The 18933-nt window shown below is 46.4% G+C and overlaps 1 non-coding gene across 1 annotated transcript; it reads right to left on the reverse strand.

Moving 5' to 3' along the window:
* Positions 1 to 18727: 18727 nt before the first annotated feature.
* On the reverse strand, positions 18728 to 18799 carry TRNAW-CCA (transfer RNA tryptophan (anticodon CCA)). Its single transcript has one exon. It is a non-coding gene; the product is annotated as a tRNA-Trp (tRNA).
* Between the last annotated feature and the right edge of the window lie 134 nt (positions 18800 to 18933).

An 18933-nucleotide genomic window follows, 5' to 3' on the forward strand; every position in this document is an offset into this window, starting at 1 on the left:
ATTTAGGGCGCCTGGGTGGCTCAGTTGGTTAAGCGACTGCCTTCGGCTCAGGTCATGATCCTGGAGTCCCGGGATCGAGTCCCGCATCGGGCTCCCTGCTTGGCGAGGAGCCTGCTTCTCCCTCTGACCCTCTTCCCCTCTCATGTACTCTCTCTCCCATTCTCGCTCTCTCAAATAAATAAATCTTTAAAAAAAAAAAAAGATTTTATCCATTTATTTGACAGAGAGAGAGAGAGAGAGCAAGAGAGGGAACACAAGCAGGGAGCGTGGGAGAGGGAGAAGCAGGCTCCCCACTGAGCAGGGGGCACGACACGGGGCTCGATCCCAGGACCCTGGGATCATGACCTGAGCTGAAGGCAGACGCTGAACGACTGAGCCACCCAGGCGCCCCAACTGCAATATACTTCATATTGAAAAAAATTTTTAAGTCACTCAAAAAGCATTTAGGAGTATAAAGAGGCAAAAATATGAAAAAATATATTTTTTTCCAGAAAAGGAAAGTAATGGGGAAAGAAGTCATTCTGTCAGTTGATTATCAGTTTAAAATAATACACAGCAAAGACTAGACAATTCGATCCAGGGAATGGTACGCAGCCAAGAAATGGACCTTATTGATAGGCTCTTTCTTATATTATTCTTAAGCATTGTGTAATTGTAATGTAACGCTCGGAGGTTCCAGGGGTTAGGGTGTGGACATGTTTGGGGGACATTATTCTGCATACCACACTCACCATGTTCTCAACATGTCTTTGGCTTTCCTGTATTCTTTATTCTGATGAACTCTTCACTATATACGGGGTATTTTCTTAAGTCACCATGTTTTAAAAAGGATATGCAACGTATCCTTTATGAACCCTTGCGTGCCACCCTCTTTTTCTTCTGTTCACAATTCGAGCCACTCCATTGCTTCTAGCATTGTGTGTTACAGACGAAAATTCCAAAGCCACTCAGATTCTTTTTATTGTAGGAAACCATGGCGATCGTTGTGGCTAATTTTCCAATATTCTTTTCACTCCAAAAGATTCGTCTTTGCTAGTCACGGCCATCTCATCTTCCTTGTCAGGGCTCTGTCTTGGAAATGGACACACATGCCTCAATCCTGGCCATGAAACATGACCGAGAATCTGATGCAAGTTCCTGGGAAAGATACCCTTCTTTCTAAGAAACAGTCCTAGAAGGAAAAGGCCCTCATTTTCCCCTTCAGGTGTTGCTATATCTAGTTGTGATGCCTACAAGTCCAGCCATTATGCTGCCCGCCCAAGGATGAAGCCAATACTGGAGAAGGGTAAAGCCAAGGGGGTCACAGATGCGAAGGATTCAGAAAGCGAGAGAGCACTAGCTCGAGAGAGATTATAAACAGATCATTGTGAAAGGTAAGTTACTGTCATTTGCAAGAAGGGGAAAGGCTCGTGATGTTGTGATTTATAGTAAGATACGGATACTGTATTTGGTTGTTCATCCCATTTCTGGCACAGAGCTCCCAAAACCATTGGAATTTCCTAAGTGATAAGAGCAATCAAGATGCCTTTTGTTCCAATCATAGTGACTTCTGGACCTCACCTAAGGGTGAGGGCTGTTTGCTAGTTGAGCCAACTATGATTAGAGGGTTGGAGCTTTTGGGTTCACCTGCAACCTCCAGGAAGGGGGAAAGGGTTGGATCCAGGTTGAGTTCAATCACCAATGGTAATGATTTAATTAATCATGCTTACTTAATGTAGCCTCCATAAAACACCAAAAGGATGGGGTTCAGAGAGCTGCTCGGTTGGTGAACCGGTGGATATTTGGGGACAGAGGCCCTTGGAGAACATGGAAGCTCCCCACCCTTCCCACATACCTTGCCCTGTGCATCTCTTCCATCAGGCTGTTCCTGAGTTACATCCTTTTATAACAAACCAGTCATCTAGTAAGTAAACTGTTTCTCTGAGTTCTGTGAGCTGCTCTAGCAAATTAATTGAATCTAAGGTGGCGGTCATGGGTACCTCCAGTCTATAGCCTGTTGGTCAAAAGCACAGGTGACAATCTGGACTTGTGATTGGCACCTGAAGTGGCAAGGGGGATCCTGGGGGGTGGTGAGGGGACAGCTTTATAGGACTGAGTTCTTTACCTGTGGGATCTGATCCTATCTCCAGGTAGATGGTATCAGAATTGACTTGAATTGTAGGATACCCTGCTAGTGTGTAAGAACTGTTTGGTGGTGTGGGGAACCACCCCCTTGAGACACACACACACACACACACACACACACACACGCTGGAATTCGATGCAGAATGCTTCTTATAAATGTACACACAGAAAGAGAACAAACCACCTGTTTTATTCACTTTACCCACAGGTCACTAAGTAAAACACAGAACCTTAACACCTACTGGCTGGTGTTGCTGCTGCTATACCATACAGCCTCTCTCCATCCCAGGGAGGAAAAAAATACTTTTCCTATTAAGTGATTTGAGCTCATCCTGATAGATGAACAAAAAAAAAAAATAAAACTTGGCTTCCCAGGAGCTATCAGAATCCCCATGATAAAGGAAGAAATAAACTAGTGACCAGAATTCCCGTTGTCTGCCATCTGACGATGCTCACCGAACGGTCCAACCATAAATCGCCCCCACCCCTTGCCATGGGGACGTAAGTCGCCGTGGGAGGGTCAGAACCAGACCCAAACCAGACTGGGCCAAGAACCAGATATAACCTGGGACAGAAACAGAGCCAGGATACACATAGAAAACACAGGGTCAGTGAGAGCCAAGCTTTATTGCTTCGTGAGATTCATGCTGGGCTGGGCCAGGGCAAACCGCCCGTCACGTAGAGGCCGAGTTTAGGCAACAGGCTTGAGCAAAGGAAACTTGAGCAAGGCCAAAGGGCCACAGTGACCACTGAGCTGAATGCAAACAGGATCACTAAGCGACCCACCTCGAAATGGCCACAGACCCTAGCTGACCAGTTACAACCAGGCACAGTTCTTAAGATTACCAAAAAAGGAAAAACTCCCTAGGTTCCCATACTCCCTCACTCCACCCTATAAGTATAGCCCCTCACCACCGCCTCGTGGCAGACAGTCTCTCTCCTTCGCTGGCCCTCCCGCTGCTCCCTTGCAGCGTATTCAATAAACTTCTATCTCTCTTGCTCTGCCTTGAGTGAATTCTTTCACTGCCTACACCACCAGCCCCCACCCAATCGGGATGCCCCATGCTCAGAAGTGCAGGTTTCTTAGCTCTGGTGGGTAAACACTTCCAGGTTCTCAGTGGACCCTTCAGAGGTGACAGGGAGACCTGGAAACAGATGCATTTTAGACAAGAGAAGAATGTTATCTGCAAAACTGTTCCAAGGTCAGACTTTAGAGAATAGATTGCCAAATAAGGAAACACTACAGGTATTTGAAGGGGAGAAAAAGTCAAGATCTCTAAGGTTACCAAGTCTGTCCATGACACACATTTTTTTTCACATGAAAATCATATCCATAAAGTTGGTGACATGCCTTCAGGTGTTGGCATTACAGAAGTTGAGGAGAAGGACTTGAGGTCAGGGAGGAAACAACTTATAGGACTCAGGTCTCATTAATTTGGGGAGCCAGAACTTGACAGAGTGGGTTTGGGGTTTGGCTTGGCTTAGCTCAGGGTCCAAAGTGTTTGGTTTGGAATTTGCTCCTGCCTGCCAGATGTCACATACGCACTCACTCACCATGTTAGCAGTCAGTTTGTCGGCAGTTAAAGTTGCTTCCCCAAAGAATGTGAAATCTAGAAGCCCCGATGGGTATGCCTGAGCCCTCCCTCCCTCAGGCTCCTCCATGTCTAACTCTGGTCCAGTTTGGATAACAGTACCTATCACACTGAGGAAAACAGCCTAACTGATACTGATACAGAAAGCTCTTTTCTGGGGCACCTGGGTGGCTCAGTCAGTTGGGCGTCTGCCTTCGGCTCCGGTCATGATCTCCAGGTCCTGGAATCAAGTCCCACATGGCTCTCTTTGCTCATCAGGGAGTCTGCTTCTCCCTCTCCCTCTCCCCCTCTGCCCCTCTCCCACCCCCACTCTTTCTCTCTCTCAAAGAAAGAAAAAAACTTTTTTCTTCTTCTTCCTTCTTATATGGCCAATCTTGACTTTATCCTTGGAATTTTTTTTTTTTAAAGATTTTTTTGTTTATTAGAGAGAGAGAGAATGAGAGAGAGAGAGCACGAGAGGGAAGAGGGTCAGAGGGAGAAGCAGACTCCCCGCTCAGCAGGGAGCCCGATGCGGGACTCGATCCCGGGACTCCAGGATCATGACCTGAGCCGAAGGCAGTCGCTTAACCAACCGAGCCACCCAGGCGCCCCTATCCTTGGAATTTTGATATTTCACTAGAATTTGTCTGAGATCAGGTCTTCCTTTAACTTCTCCTGACCTTGCAGGGCCCTTTATTCACATGCTTCTTAAGCTCAGCAAAATGGCCTTCACTGACTAGTAAACCACCACCAATAGAGTAACGTGCCCCAAATTCTCACAAACTCTGAGGCCTCTGAATCCAAGTCTCCTGTGCTTTTCACAATGTCCCCTCACTGTTTTCTCGTGAGTTTTGTAAAGGCGAACATACTCTTTAGCCAATTTGGGTGCTATTTTGTGTATCTGAGCTTTGTGTCTTAAGCATCTATGATGCATTGAAGTAGCTTTGAATGTATTTTACGCCACGGGGGTACTCCTATGGCTCGGCACTTAAAGAAGAAGGGAAGGTGGTTGCCTCCCACGGCAAGCATAAACTCTGCAAAGTGGCAACATCAAAATAAATCCAGTCTGGGCACCTGGATGCGAATGCCTGCCAGCCCCACCAGCTCACACCTTGCTGTGACCTGATGTAGCACCCTGAGATTTTAGGCCCAGTTAGCCACTGTACAAAGGTGTGGCCGCAATTCTTTACGATCAAGAGAAGCGAACTCCAGGCAAGGCCAGAGGTCAACACCTGCGCTAATTGCTGCCACAATGATCTCAAGATGTTGGTCACTAGGAGGGCCAGGCCTTGCTCCACCACAAAGGAGCTCAAGCCCCCAAACTGGTCAGGAGCTCATTGACTCAGGGCTGCCCGGGGTGGGGGCAGGGCAGAGCCGGACTGGGGCTGGATTTGGAGGCTAAAAGGGGACACCCTAGGTCCTTCTCTGGGACAGCGTGACCCAAGCCCATTCAGTTCCCCACCAAAGGAGACCTTTGGATTCTGGAAGAAGCAGCATCATTGAGTGGAAAGAGCCACCCACCTGTAAATCAGGAGACCTGGGTTCTAGCCTTGCTGCTGCCATTTCCTGGTTGTGTGACCACAGACTGGCCACCTCACCTTGAATTTTAACATTCTTGCCACTAAATGATAAGAATAATTCCTACTCGGTCTATTCCCATAAACTTTTTTTTTCTTCTTAGATTTTTTTTAATGTAATCTCAACCCCCAACGTGGGGCTCGAACTCAGGACCCCCACAATCAAGTGTTGCATGCTCTACCCACTGAGCCACCCAGGTGCCCCTCTATTTCCATAAACTTATTTATGACTATCACGGCAAACTGTCCTGTCTTCCTTTGAACACTTTCAGTGATGGACCTCGTGATCTGTATCAGTTTCCTGGGGCTGCTGTAACCAGTTGCCACAAACTTAGTGGTTTAAACAACACGGATGTATTATCTCACAGTTCTGGAGGTCAGAGGTCCAAAGTAGGTCTCACAGGACTACAATCAAAGTGTTGGCCCAGCTCCATTCCTCCTGGGAAGCCTCAGGCAAGAATCCATTTCCTCGCCTTTCTTAGCTTCAGGAAGCTGTCCATGTTCCCTGGCTCTTGGCTTGTTCCTCCATTTTCAAAGCTAGTAACACAGATTGAGTCCTTGTCTAATCACATCACTCTCCACCTGCATCCTTAATTCCCCTTGGCCATGTGATATAACAGGTTCACAGATTCCAAGGATTAAGACGTGGACTTCTTTGGGGGCCACTGTTCTGCTTAGCGTACCCCAGAAGGAGGAGGCTCTTCATTATGCTGAGACATAATATAAAATCCCCACCCGCCAGTCCTAATTCTGCTTTCACACTATGTGTGACTTCTCTGCTTCCCACATGATAGTTCTGGAATGATCTGAGCCAAGGATACTGTTTCTCCCATATCTTTTCTGTTCCAAAAAAAAAAAAAAAAAAAAATTCTGTAGTTTCTTCTGGGGTGTGTGATCTGTCATTGACCCCCTTTCTTCTGAAGCCCCCACATCCTACAAAAGTTGAGGTGTCTGGTACCAGTGATGCATCGCTGGGTATAGTCTGTTCAGAGAATCCCAAACTCCCTTCATTAGGAGGCTGGGAAAATTGGCAAAGAGTGGACATTCTTTACCAACCCCTTTGATGAATTCTTTGGAAAAAAAGAATCACTATAGCTCAATATACATAAGTAAAAGTGCACAGATCATGGTTGTCAGTGAATTTGTGCAGAGTGAACACACCTACGTAACCAGTAGCCAGATTAAGACAGAACATTACCAAGCCCCTCAAAGCCCCCTTGTGGCCTTCTAGTCACTCATCTCCCCAAATGAATCCACTATCTCGGCTTTTAGCTGCATGTTAGCGGGTTGAACTCTGCCTCCCCCACACTCCGCAAAAGTTGAATCCATGTCCTAATCGCTAGAACCCACGAACGTGGTGACCTTATTTGGAAAGCTCTTTGCAGATGTCATTAAATTAGCCATGGGAGAAGAGATCATCCTGGATTACCCGGATGGGCCCTAGGTCTAATGACAAGGGTCCTTACAGGAGACAGAAGAGGAAAAGACACACATGGGGAGACAGAGGTGGAGACTGAAGTGAGATGGGCATGGGCAAGAAACACCTAGAGCCACCAGAAGCCGAAAGGGGTAACGATGGATTCTCCCCTAGAGCCTTTGGAGGGAACAAAGCCGACATCTTGACTTTGGACGTCTGGCTTCCCGACTGTAAGAGAATGAATCCCCTCTGTTGAAAGTCATCAAGGGGGGCGCCTGGGCGGCTCAGTTGGTTAAGCGACTGCCTTCGGCTCAGGTCATGATCCTGGAGTCCCAGGATCGAGTCCCACATCGGGCTTCTTACTCAGCAGGGAGCCTACTTCTCCCTCGGCCTGCTGTGCCCCCTGCTTGTGCTCTCACTCTCTCTCTCTAGCAAATAAATAAATATCTCAGCAGTGAGCTTCATCCGTGCTCAGAATGAGCAGCAGTCGGCTCATTCTCATGGCTGTATACTAATCCACTGTCGGAAAATGCCCCTGGGCAGGGCAGGACATTTCCATTTGCTGTACTTCCTCACCAACGTGTGGAATTTCTCATTTTGGCCATCTCAGTGCGTGTGTGTAGTGGTAGTATATTTTGCTTTTAATTTCCATTCCCCTAAGGATTGAGACTTGTCGTCTTTTCACATTTTTTGGCCACTTGAGCATCTTTTTTTTTTTTTTTTAAGATTTTATTTATTTGTCACAGAGAGATGGCACAAGCAGGGGGAAGCAGCAAGCAGAGGGAGCAGCAAGCAGAGGGAGAAGCAAGATCCCTCTTGCTTCTGGAGCCCGATGCGGGGCTCGATCCTAGGACCTTGGGATGACCTGAGCCAAAGGCAGATGCTTAACCAACTGAGCCACCTAGGCGGCCCAAGCATCTTCCTTTTCTTCATCTTTTCTGTATCTTTCTACTGGGTCTGCTAAACGTTGCCTGTTTTTCTTACAGATTATAAGAGTTCCTCATATATTTTAAATATAAATCCTTCGTGGACTATATATATTACAAGTATGTACCACTGTTCCCTGAGTTGCTTCTTCCTCTCTTAATTTCTTCTGATGAATTTGAGGACTTTAAAGGTCAAGCATTTAGGTCTTAAGGGAACTAAAATTCTACAAAAGAAGGGAAGATGACACTTTCTTTTTTTTTTTTAAAGATTTTATTTCTTCGACAGAGAGAGAGCATAAGCAGGGCGAGAGGCAGAGGCAGAGGGAGAAGCAGGCTCTCCACTGAGCAGGGAGCCCGACACAGGGCTCGATCCCAGGACCCTGGGATTGTGACCTTAGTCGAAGGCAGACACTTAACGACCGAGCCACCCAGGCGCCCTCTTTTTTTATTTTTTTAAAGATTTTATTTATTTACTTCTCAGAGAGAGCACACAAGCAGGGGGAGGGGCAGGCAGAGGGGGAAGCAGGCTGAGCAAGAAGCCAGGTGTGGGGCTGGATCCCAGGACCCTGAGATCATGACCTGAGCCGAAGGTTAACCATGCTTAACCCACTGAGCCACCCAGGTGCCCTGCCCCCAAGAATATTAATAACAATGACGACTGAATTGTGTCCCCACCAAAACTCCCATGTTGAAGCTCTAACCCCCAATGTGACTGTATTTGGAGGTAGGGCTTTTAGGATGTAATTAAGGTCATAAAGGTGGGGTCCTAATCTGATAAGACTGGTGCCCTAATAAGGAGACCGTATGCATCAGAGAAAAGGCCATGTGAAAAGACAGAGCAAGATGGCAGCCATCTAAGAGCCTCAAAGAGGGTCCTCAGCAGGAAGTGAGCCACCCGGCACCTTGATCTGGGACCTCCGGCATCCAGAACTGTGAGAAAATAAATTTCGTTTAAGGCTCCCAGTCTATGGTATTTTGTTATGGCAGCCCAAGCTGACTAACACAACAATCATAAAAATGTCATGTCATTGCTCATAATTTGACATGATGACATTTTTTTTGGTAATCGAATTAGCCACTGCCATATTGCAGGGCTATGCTAAGTGCTTTCATCCATAATCTCCTAATCTTCACAGCAACCCTAGAGGGGTTCTTAGCTTCTTCAGAGGGGCTCCTTTAGGGTTTGAATGGCTAAGTAACTTGCCCGAGGGTAAGTGGTTACTAAGCGGCAGAAAGGGGACTGCAAATGACTTCTGCCTGATTCCAGAGACAGCGGAAAAATAGAAGGTCATAATTTAATATCAGATAATTGAGAGACAGGAATACCCAGCAAATGCACTGTGTAAGCCTGCTGTCCCCAGGCACAAAGCAACAAAAACGAATAAACCCCATATTTTCAGATGCGGGGGTTCAGAAAAGGCCCCCATCATCTCCCTCTTGTCAGGAGCAGCCTCGACCCAAGAGTCTATGAAATTTCTACATTAATAATGATTCCAGGAGTTTTGTTCTCCAAAGTGCCTCAAATCTATGCAATCTAGGTCAGAGGAAAACATGGGAGCAGCAAAGTTGGAGAGAGTTACAAGAATGTTCATACTAGGAGGGTTGTAACAAGTAGCCAGTAAAATCCTTGCATTCAACCCATTGGGCAGGGGGCGCCTGGGTGGCTCAGTCGGTTAAGCGTCTGCCTTCAGCTCAGGTCATGGTCCCAGGGTCCTCGGATCGAGCCCCACGTGGGGCTCCCTGCTCAGTGTGTGTGTGTGGGGGGTCTGCTTCTCCCTCTCCCTCTGCTGCTCCCCCTGCTTGTGCTTTCTCATTCTCTCAGATAAATAAATAAAATCTTCAAAAAAAAAAAGAAAACTAAGGCTCATAAAAAAGCAACTGGCCAAACTAGGATTCGAGTGTAAATATGTCTAACTTCAAAGTTTATCCTTTCCGCTAAGAAACACGCATTTCATTTATTTTAAAATATCAGAGACCAGACATCATGTGTGATACAAAAAAGCAAGGGACTCAAGCTCCATTCAATCACAAACTATCCCTATTTTTCCAAATTAAAAAAACAAAAACAAACCCAACAGGTGAGTTTCAAATATTTTCATTTTCTCACCTTCAAATTCTGTTTATAGGACTTGTTAAAAATGGAATTTGAAGAGTTGTAAACTATTTCAGTGAGCAAAGGAAGGCCGTTAGATAGAATACAGACGCATGTGATGCTTATAATATGTAATATAAATTACTTTTCATCCCTTTGCACAGATCCTGTCTGTGAGTCGGTCCTGAGGCTTCCTCTGGGTTGACTTTGATCAGTGATTTCTTTTTTTTTTTTTAAGATTTTATTTATTTATTTGACAGAGCAGAAGCAGGGGGTAGCGGCAGAGGGAGAAGGAGAAGCAGACCCCCCCCCACACACACACCGAGCAGGGAGCCCCACGGGGGGCTCTATCCGAGGACCCTGGGACCATGACCTGAGCTGAAGGCAGACGCTTAACCGACTGAGCCACCCAGGTGCCCCTGATAAGTGATTTCTGACCCAGCTCCCCCCTGGGCCAAGGACATTTCATTATCACGACAGCACCTTGCAATGCCCTCTGCCCCCTACTTCATCCACTCAGCCGGCCACCACCTGGACCCCCCAGTCCAGTGACCAGTGAGCTTATTTGGCTTTTCTATTCTCTGAATAATAGGTTTTGACAGCACACCCCAGGACGCAGGAAGGCTTTCCGAGGGAATCTGTGACAAAGTCAGTTTTAAGGAACTGATTTTCCAGACTCTCGATTTCCTCGTCACAACCTCCCTCCCTGAGAAACGCGCTGTGGTTTGAGCGTTCCTTTTGGTTGTCTTTGCCCTTTCTATGTTCAGTCTTTGTCTCCAGAAAAGCCACCTTCTCCCTCGGGTGCATCGCCCCAGGGTGTAAAAACTTCGGAAGTGCCAAGTAAAGAGGCAATCTGACAATTTCAAGCTCTGTTATCAAAACTTGTAATACATTTGTGTTGTTTGTATGGGCGCTGTGCTAATATGAATCATAGTGATAATTCAATCCCAAAGAAAAATTGTTAACGCTTAGACCTCTAAGGTCTCAGGAAACAGGCATTTTAATTTTCAATTTATATTTGCGTTTTTGTGGAGAGAGGTATGACAGGGTGGTAAAATAAAAGACATCGAGCATGAAAGTATATATTGTCCTAAATTTGTGGAGGGAGGAACGGAAATACAAAGAGAAAAAGGAAACATGCAAAATATCTAACCAGTACATAGGAGTTTGTTCTTGTCTATTTTAAATGCATCATAGTATCAAATTGTGGTGGTGTTTATACTTCATGGGCTATATTTAGAAAATGATGTAACTGCTGATTTTAACACGTTACTATTTATAACAGGCTGGCTCTTGCAACGATTTTAAATGATAATAAAAGTGTTAGGTGCCCACTAGAAAATGTGCACAGGTTACATCGTTTTCCGGAAAGTCTTTTAGGGGTACTCAAACAGAAAAGCTCGAAAGCACTCCCTGAGTCAGAGGAAAAAGATGTTCCAAGTTCACGGCCCAGTTTTTCCTGGGTTTGCCACTTGCGCCCTCTGCTGGTGAGCTGCATCTCTAAGGAGGCCGCGCTGTCTTCCTGGTCTCTGCATTTCCAGCCGTAGTCAAAATCCTGCAGGTGGGGGGCCCTGACCAGAGCCGGGCTGCCTGTGGTTGCCACGGTGGGCAAACCCATGTGGATTAGCATGATCCCTTCACAGCCCGCAGGGCACAGAATCACGGGGGCAGGTAGGCAGCAGAATGCGCTCCCGTCCAAGTGCTGAACTCATGTGACCTTCCTTTCGTGACTGATCGAACGAGGAGTTTCTGGCTTTGAAAATAGTAATAATGTTGGAATAATAATAATAATGATAATAATACCCAACACCACTGTCTATGGTGTTTACTATGTGTCCGTCACTGTTGGAAGCACTCTCCATAAATTCACTCACTGAACCCTATGAGGTAGGAACCTTTACTGTTCCCATTCTCCAGAGGAGGGTGTTGGGCACGGAGCGGTGAAAACTAAATAAAATAAACTGCCCAAGTCACACGACTGATCAGAGATGCAGCCAGGATGTAGATGCAACACCCCCCCCACCCCATTTGGTATACTTGCCACTTTCCTTTGCCGTTCATTGGGGGGAAATGAGAAACACAGGCGCAAAGACAAAACCTTCTATTTCTGTAACGCACTTAGGACACTTCAGAATATATCTGGGTTTCCCTTGGTCACTTTTGTCTCTCCTCTTTGCCCCTGTCAGTTTTGTGTATCGCCTGGAGATAAAGCAGGCCGACGTCGCTCTATTTCGTTCTGACATTCAGCTTCTAGCGTTCTCCCCACTAAGTAAGGGCAGCTCAGGGGAATGAGGTGGTAGGGACCCAACCACAGCTTGCTGGGCTGAGGTCCCCCTGCCCCTCCTCTGAAGCATCGAGTTCAAATAGGACATGGGGAGGAAACAGAAAGCAGGCTCACTGCTGAATTCTCGAAGCTTTGGTTGCACTTGTGCGCTGTCCACTGAAGGAGCAGATTCTGATGCCCAAGCATATTCCATCTCTCTGGAGCCAAGGACGACAGGATGCAGTCATGAGTCCCCTGGAGAGTCCCACCAGGGTGTTTGAGCCTGGGGCCAGCAGACCTGAGGGGAGGTGGTGCTTACCAGCACTTGGGGACGGAGGGGGCCTGCCGAGAAGGACACTTGAGGGGTTCTGTGAACCTCCACTGAGGCCACAGGTTGCGGCGACCCCGTAGGGAGGCAGCTCGGGGATAAACTGCCTCTGAGAGACTGAATATACGAATGGACAATGGCCAGGCCAGATATCAAAGTAGAACTCCAGGGGTACCTGGCCAGCTCAGCTGGTAGAGCATGCAACTTTAGAGCTTGGGGTTCTGAATTTGAGCCTCATGGTGGGCACGGAGATTACTTAAGAAAAAAAAAAAAAAAGTAGAGCTCCAACTCACAATCTACCTCTCATGACAGTAACCAGCCAGGAAGGCTGAACGTGGGACTTGTAGGAAGTCAGACTGCCATCTCTGGTAATAATCCAGGAAGCCAAACATGACCTCTAGAACAATCAGCCCCAAATGGCCAGGACTTGATTAACCACTAACAGCTTCCCTGAGTTTTGTCCCTGCCTCCGACTTAGGACCAGCCAGAGTAAAGCAAAGCTGCACCTGTGACCAATCACATAGGACGCCCCAGTTCTAGTTAGCCTGCTTCCAGCTTCCTCAGGCCGCTGTAAATCTCTCCCACTGCCCCCTGCCCACCTCTGGGTCTCGGCCGAAACACAGGTGCTGGTGGCTGAGTCCCTTCTACAGCAAGCTCAGAGTAAATGGCCCTTGCTTTTCGCATTTGGTTGGCCTTCGTTCAGGTCCACATTTCTTCCTTTCTTCCTCCAGTTGGTCCTCCGCATCAGCCAAACTCAGTTGGAAGCCAGAGGGCGAGGGTCACATGGATGGGGGCCACAGAGGAGTCACATGGGAAGGTCACACGCTGGGTCAGACGCACAGGTGGGCTATGAATGGAGACATAATGAATGGGGCACCCATGAGAGAAGTCCCATTAGGACAAGGTCAGGGACCGTGGGTCAGGCAGGTGACACACAGAATTCACACATGCGGTCGTATTGGGCTTCCAAGTGAGGCCCTGTTTACTCCACCCATCCCCACACCAGCCACTGCCGGGGGCATCCCATCCCAGAGCTCTTAGATGTTGAGGTCAGAGATCTTGTTCTAGAAACCTGCTCTCTGCCTGACCTTTTAGCTGTCCTGGGTCCCTCAGCGTGCATGCCCGACACCCTGCCTTTAAAAACTATCGATGTGCCAATGTCCCTTAGAAAGTCTTGTCTGTATTCTCCAGGAGGACAACACTCACTGATGTTCATCACTTTTTTGCTTTGAGTAGGTAATATATTCATAATATATTCACATATTCAAAAATCTAAACGACATATAAAATGAATGTGAAATGTTTTGTTCCTACGTTTGCCCCCTTTCACCTTATTCCTAACTGGTTGATTTTATAAAAATGATTGGTTTCTTTTTTTTTTTTTAAGATTTTATTTATTTATTTGACAGAGGGAGACAAAGCGAGAGAAGGAACTCAAGCAGGGGGAGTGGGAGAGGGAGATGCTGGCTTTTCACTGAGCCGGGAGCTGGATGCGGGGCTCGATCCCAGGACCCTGGGATCACGACCTGAGCCAAAGGCAGACGCTTAACAACTGAGCCACCCAGGCGCCCCAGAAACTGCTGGTTTCTGTACATTAATTTTGTACCTCATTATCTTACTGACTTCTCTTTTTGTTTCTAGTAATTTTTCATCTGACTCCTTTAGGTTTTTCAGTTAAGGGAGAGTATCATCTGCAAGCAGTGATCATTTTAGCTCCTTCTGTGCAGTGTCCATAACTCCAATTTTCTTCTATTGTCTATTTTCTTCTAGAAAATTCTCTAATTTTCTTCTGTTTCTCCTATTGTCTGGGTTCTGTCTTTGGTCTATGAAGTAATTTACAAGTGTTTTTAAACATCCTAATTTTGGTACGCTTTTCCTTGCTGGTTTCTAAAGTAATGGTAAATGGGTCAGAGAAAGTGACCTGAATGATACCAGTGCTTTGGAGTTTCTTGAGATTTCCTTCACGGTCTAGAAGGTGGTCGCGTTTATATAAAATGCTCCATGTGAACTCAAGAACAGTGTTACCTCTTTGTTGTATGCAGAGTTCTATCTACGTCCACTGGACCAACTTTATCAATTTATTATTTAAACCTCGATATCGTTAGCTGATTTTTTTTTAAATTTTTTTATTGTTATGTTAATCACCATATATTACATCATTAGTTTTTGGTGCAGTGTTCCATGATTCATTGTTTGTTCATAACACCCAGTGCTCCATGCAGAACGTGCCCTCCTCAATACCCATCACCAGGATAACCCATCCCCCTCCCCCCCTCCCCTCTAGAACCCTCAGTTTGTTTTTCAGCGTCCATCATCTCTCATGGTTCGTCTCCCCCTCTGACATACTCCCCTTTTCTTCCTCTCCTGTTATCTTCTTCTTCTTTTTTCTTAAAATATGTTGCGTTATTTGTTTCAGAAGTACAGATCTGTGATTCAACAGTCTCGTTAGCTGATTTTTTTGTCTGCATACTCAATTATCTCTACTCTGTTAGTGATTATCCTACATTTTAATATATTTAACGTGGTTTCTGTTTAATAAATATCTTTCAAAAAATACAACCACTTGAAAAGGCTTTCCTTCCAGATCATGTTGACTCTGGCTTCCATGTTATTCTTGGCCAGTACTGTAGTTCTATTTTGCAAATCCACACATTTGTGATATTTCTTTTTGTTTCTGTGCGGTCAAGGTTGGTTAGCTAACCCACGTGTTTACCATTTCCTTTACCCGCTGGGTCCTTCTTGCCTCTCAGACCTTCTGCCTGGGATTGTTTTCCTTCTCCCTGAAATATGCCCCTCAGAGAGTCCTTCAGGGAGAGCTGCTGGGGGATCCATTTGTTTGAAAATCTCTCTCTTTTTTTTTTTTAAGATTTTATTTTATTTATTTATTTTTTTTAAGTAATCTCAACACCCGATGTGGGGCTCGAACTTAACAACCCCAAGGTCAAGAGTTGCATTCTCTACCAACTGAGCCAGCCAGGTACCTGAAAATATCTCTATTCTTTAAGATTTCACTTATTAATTTGAGAGAGAGGGAGAGGGAGCATGAGCAGGGGGAGGGGCAGAGGGAGAAGCAGACTCCCCACTGAGCGGGGAACAGACGTGAGTCTCCATCCTAGGGCCCCAGGATCATGACCTCAGCTGAAGGCAGACGCTCAACCGACTGAGCCACCCAGGCACCCAAAATATATCTATTCTTTTTTTTTTTTTTAAGATTTTATTTATTTATTTGAGAGAGAGAGAATGAGAGAGAGAGAGCACGAGAGGGAAGAGGGTCAGAGGGAGAAGCAGACTCCCCGCCGAGCAGGGAGCCCGATGCGGGACTCGATCCCGGGACTCCAGGATCATGACCTGAGCCGAAGGCAGTCGCTTAACCAACTGAGCCACCCAGGCACCCAAAATATATCTATTCTTGAAAGATAACTTCCCAAGTATATAATTCTAGGTTGGCGATTGTCTTCTTTCAATGCCTTAGAATTAAAGATTTATTTATTTATTTATTTTTTCTGGGGTGGGAGGGGCAGAGGGAGAGAGAGAGAGAGAGAGAGAGAGAGAGACCCAAGCAGACCCCCTGCTGAGTGCGAGCCCGACATGGGATTCAATCTCACCACCCTGATATCACAACCTGTGCTGAAACCAAAAGTTCCATGCTTAACGTACTGTGCCACCCAGGCATCCCAGTGCTTTAGAATTAATAATGCACTTCTGGATTTCCCTGTTGCTGCTCAGAATTCGGCTTCAGTCCAACTCTTATTTTTTTTTTTGTAGATAATTGTCTTTTTTTTTTTTTTAATCCCCTGGTGGTTTTAAAATTTAAGATTTTATTTATTTATTTATTTGAGAGAGAGAGAGCACGAGAGGGAAGAGGGTCAGAGGGAGAAGCAGACTCCCTGCTGAGCAGGGACCCCGATGTGGGACTCGATCCCTGGACTCCAGGATCATGACCTCAGCTGAAGGCAGTCGCTTAACCAGCTGAGCCACCCAGGAGCCCAATCCCCTGGTGGTTTTAAAAATCTTTACTCTCCATATTGGGCAGTTTCCTTATATTGTATACAGGTATGGGTGTCTTTTTCCTTATCATACTTAGGAGATAGAGTGCTTCTTGTGAGTGAGGACTCATGTCTTCCATCAATTCTGAAAAGTTAGTAGCTGCCATTTCTCCAAATACTACCTCTCGCCTACGGTCTGTCTCCCTCAGGGAACTCCATTTAGGCTGAGATGAGACATTTTCATTCTATCTACAGTATCGCTTCATTCCTCCCATATTTTGTATCTCTTTGCCTCTTTATTTGCCTTCAGTGTAATTTCTTTAATTCTACCTGGGTATTAGTTATCTATTACTACATGGGAAATTAACCCCAAACCTTAGCATCTTAACATTTATTATTTCGCACAGTTTTTGAGGGTCAGAAATTCAGGTGTGTCTTAGCTGGTTGGTTCTGATTCGGGGTCTCATACGAAGTTGGAGTCAAAATGTTGGCTGCGGCTGCAGTCATCCAAAAGCCTGACTGGGGATTCCTCATGAGGTTGTTGCCTGGAGGCTTCGATTCGTCATCAAGTGACCCTCTCTGCAGGGTTTCAGAAATGTTCTTGCGACATGGTAGCTGGCTTTCCCGGAGCAAGTGATCCAGAGAGAGGCAGAAAACCACAGTTCTTTTACGACTAAGTGTCCAAAGTCACACACCATAACTTCTACTTTTTCTATTTGTTAGATGAAAGGCATTGAGTTCAACCCACACTCAAGGGAAAGAGAATTAGGCATCACCTTTTGGAGGGAATGCCAAGATTTACAAACATATTTTGAACCACCAAGATATTTTATTTCATTAATTATTTTTTTCAGCTCTGTCTAATCTGCTGGATAATATACCCATGTGTTTCTAATATCAAATATTAAATCTTTTATTTCTAGAATTTTCTTTCTAGTTATTTTAAAACATACCGAGTCATTCCTATTGTCTCTTGTTCTGTTAAGTTTATAGTCCTCTCTTTTATTTTTAAAGGATTAAACATATCCATTGTGCCCTCTGTATTTGAGAATCCCCATATCCGAAGTCTGTGGATCTGATTTTGCTGGTTCTTACACAAGAGGTCTTCTCTCTTAATTTATTTTAAAATATGAGTGTATTTTGACTGGTACTTTAAAACTAGAAGGCCTGTTTTGAGGGTGTATTTCTTTCAGGGAGAATGTACCCTTACTCCCACCAGCATGCTGTGGGTCCTACTAACCTGGGAAATTATAAAATACTTTTTTGACATGGAGGTTTTGGACTATGCAGGTAGAGTGAATTCTGACCTGAAACCCATGTTTCATATTAGATTCTATGTACCCTCTAACCAGATTTAATTAATGTTAACATTTTGGGGGTGCTTATTTATTTAAAGATTTTATTTATTTATTTGACCGAGAGAGACACAGCGAGAGAGGGAACACAAGCAGGGGGAGTGGGAGAGGGAGAAGCAGGCTTCTCCCGGAGCAAGGAGCCCGATGCGGGGCTGGATCCCAGGACCCTGGGATCATGACCTGAGCCACCCAGGCGCCCCTGGGGTGCTTATTTAAAAAAAAAAAAAAAAAAAGGTGAGACTCTGCCACCATCCCTTCTTCCTCCTCATTACCCAGAGGTAACCACTATCCTAGAATTGGTGTGAACAATCTTCATCCATATTTTAATACGGATTTATAGCAAGTTATGTATCATTAACATATACAGTACGTGTTGCAATTTTTTTACAACTTGCTTTTTTCCCTATACATCTCTCTACTGGAGGAGAGGTAGCTTTTTTTTTTTTTTGTAACTATTAGCAAACAATATTGAGGTGAATATGCAGGCCTTTGGCTGTGGCTAAATCCACAGAGCTTCTACAAGTGGTGTAACAATCCAGATGAGAGAGAACATTTGGGGCGGAGGGGGGGAAAAGAGACGGTCAAGGCGAGCAAGAAGACACCTGCAGAAGGCACCCAGTCCTTCTTGGGACGGAGGGGCCACTTCCTGGACGAGAGACCCCTCTAGGGGCGCATTCAATCTTCCCGCAGGTGGTGTTCCGAGGGGCCCAAGTGCGTTGGGGGAGGGGAGGAGGGAGGCGTGGGGAGGAAGATGGGCGCTGATAACGCCAGGGGCCAGTGTTGAATGGGCAGGGGGTGCGCAGCTCAGGGCGGCCGCCAGCGCGCGGGCGGGGGTCACTCTGCGCTGGCCGCGGCGCCTCCTATCGGTCGCCAGGAGCAACCTCTGCCTCTCGCAGCCGCATGCGGAAACCGTGCATTCGCTATGCAGGGACAAAAGAGCGGGGTTTTCTGCCTGCTGGCAGTATAACAAGGGGCGCCTGAGGCCAGATTTCTCACATTCGGGCTTCTGCAGCGCTCCTCCCAACCCCTGTACTTGGTGGGGGGCGGGGAGGGGAGCGGGGAGGAAAAAAAGAAAGAAAAGACAACCCTGACCCCGACGTGACTTGAACACGCAACCTTCTGATCTGGAGTCAGACGCGCTACCATTGCGCCACGAGGTCACAGCAAGCGGACGACTCTGCGTCGCTAAAGACCTCGCCGCGGCGGCACCGTCCCGCGGCTCAGAACACCTAGGCCGAGAAGCGCCGCCCCCCCCCCCCCCCCCCCCCCCCCCCCCCCCCCCCCCCCCCCCCCC

The sequence above is a fragment of the Callorhinus ursinus genome, unplaced genomic scaffold (genome assembly GCF_003265705.2).
Source record: "Callorhinus ursinus isolate GAN/ISIS: 27379988/994484 unplaced genomic scaffold, GSC_fseal_2.0 scaffold43, whole genome shotgun sequence".
NCBI lineage: Eukaryota > Metazoa > Chordata > Mammalia > Carnivora > Otariidae > Callorhinus > Callorhinus ursinus.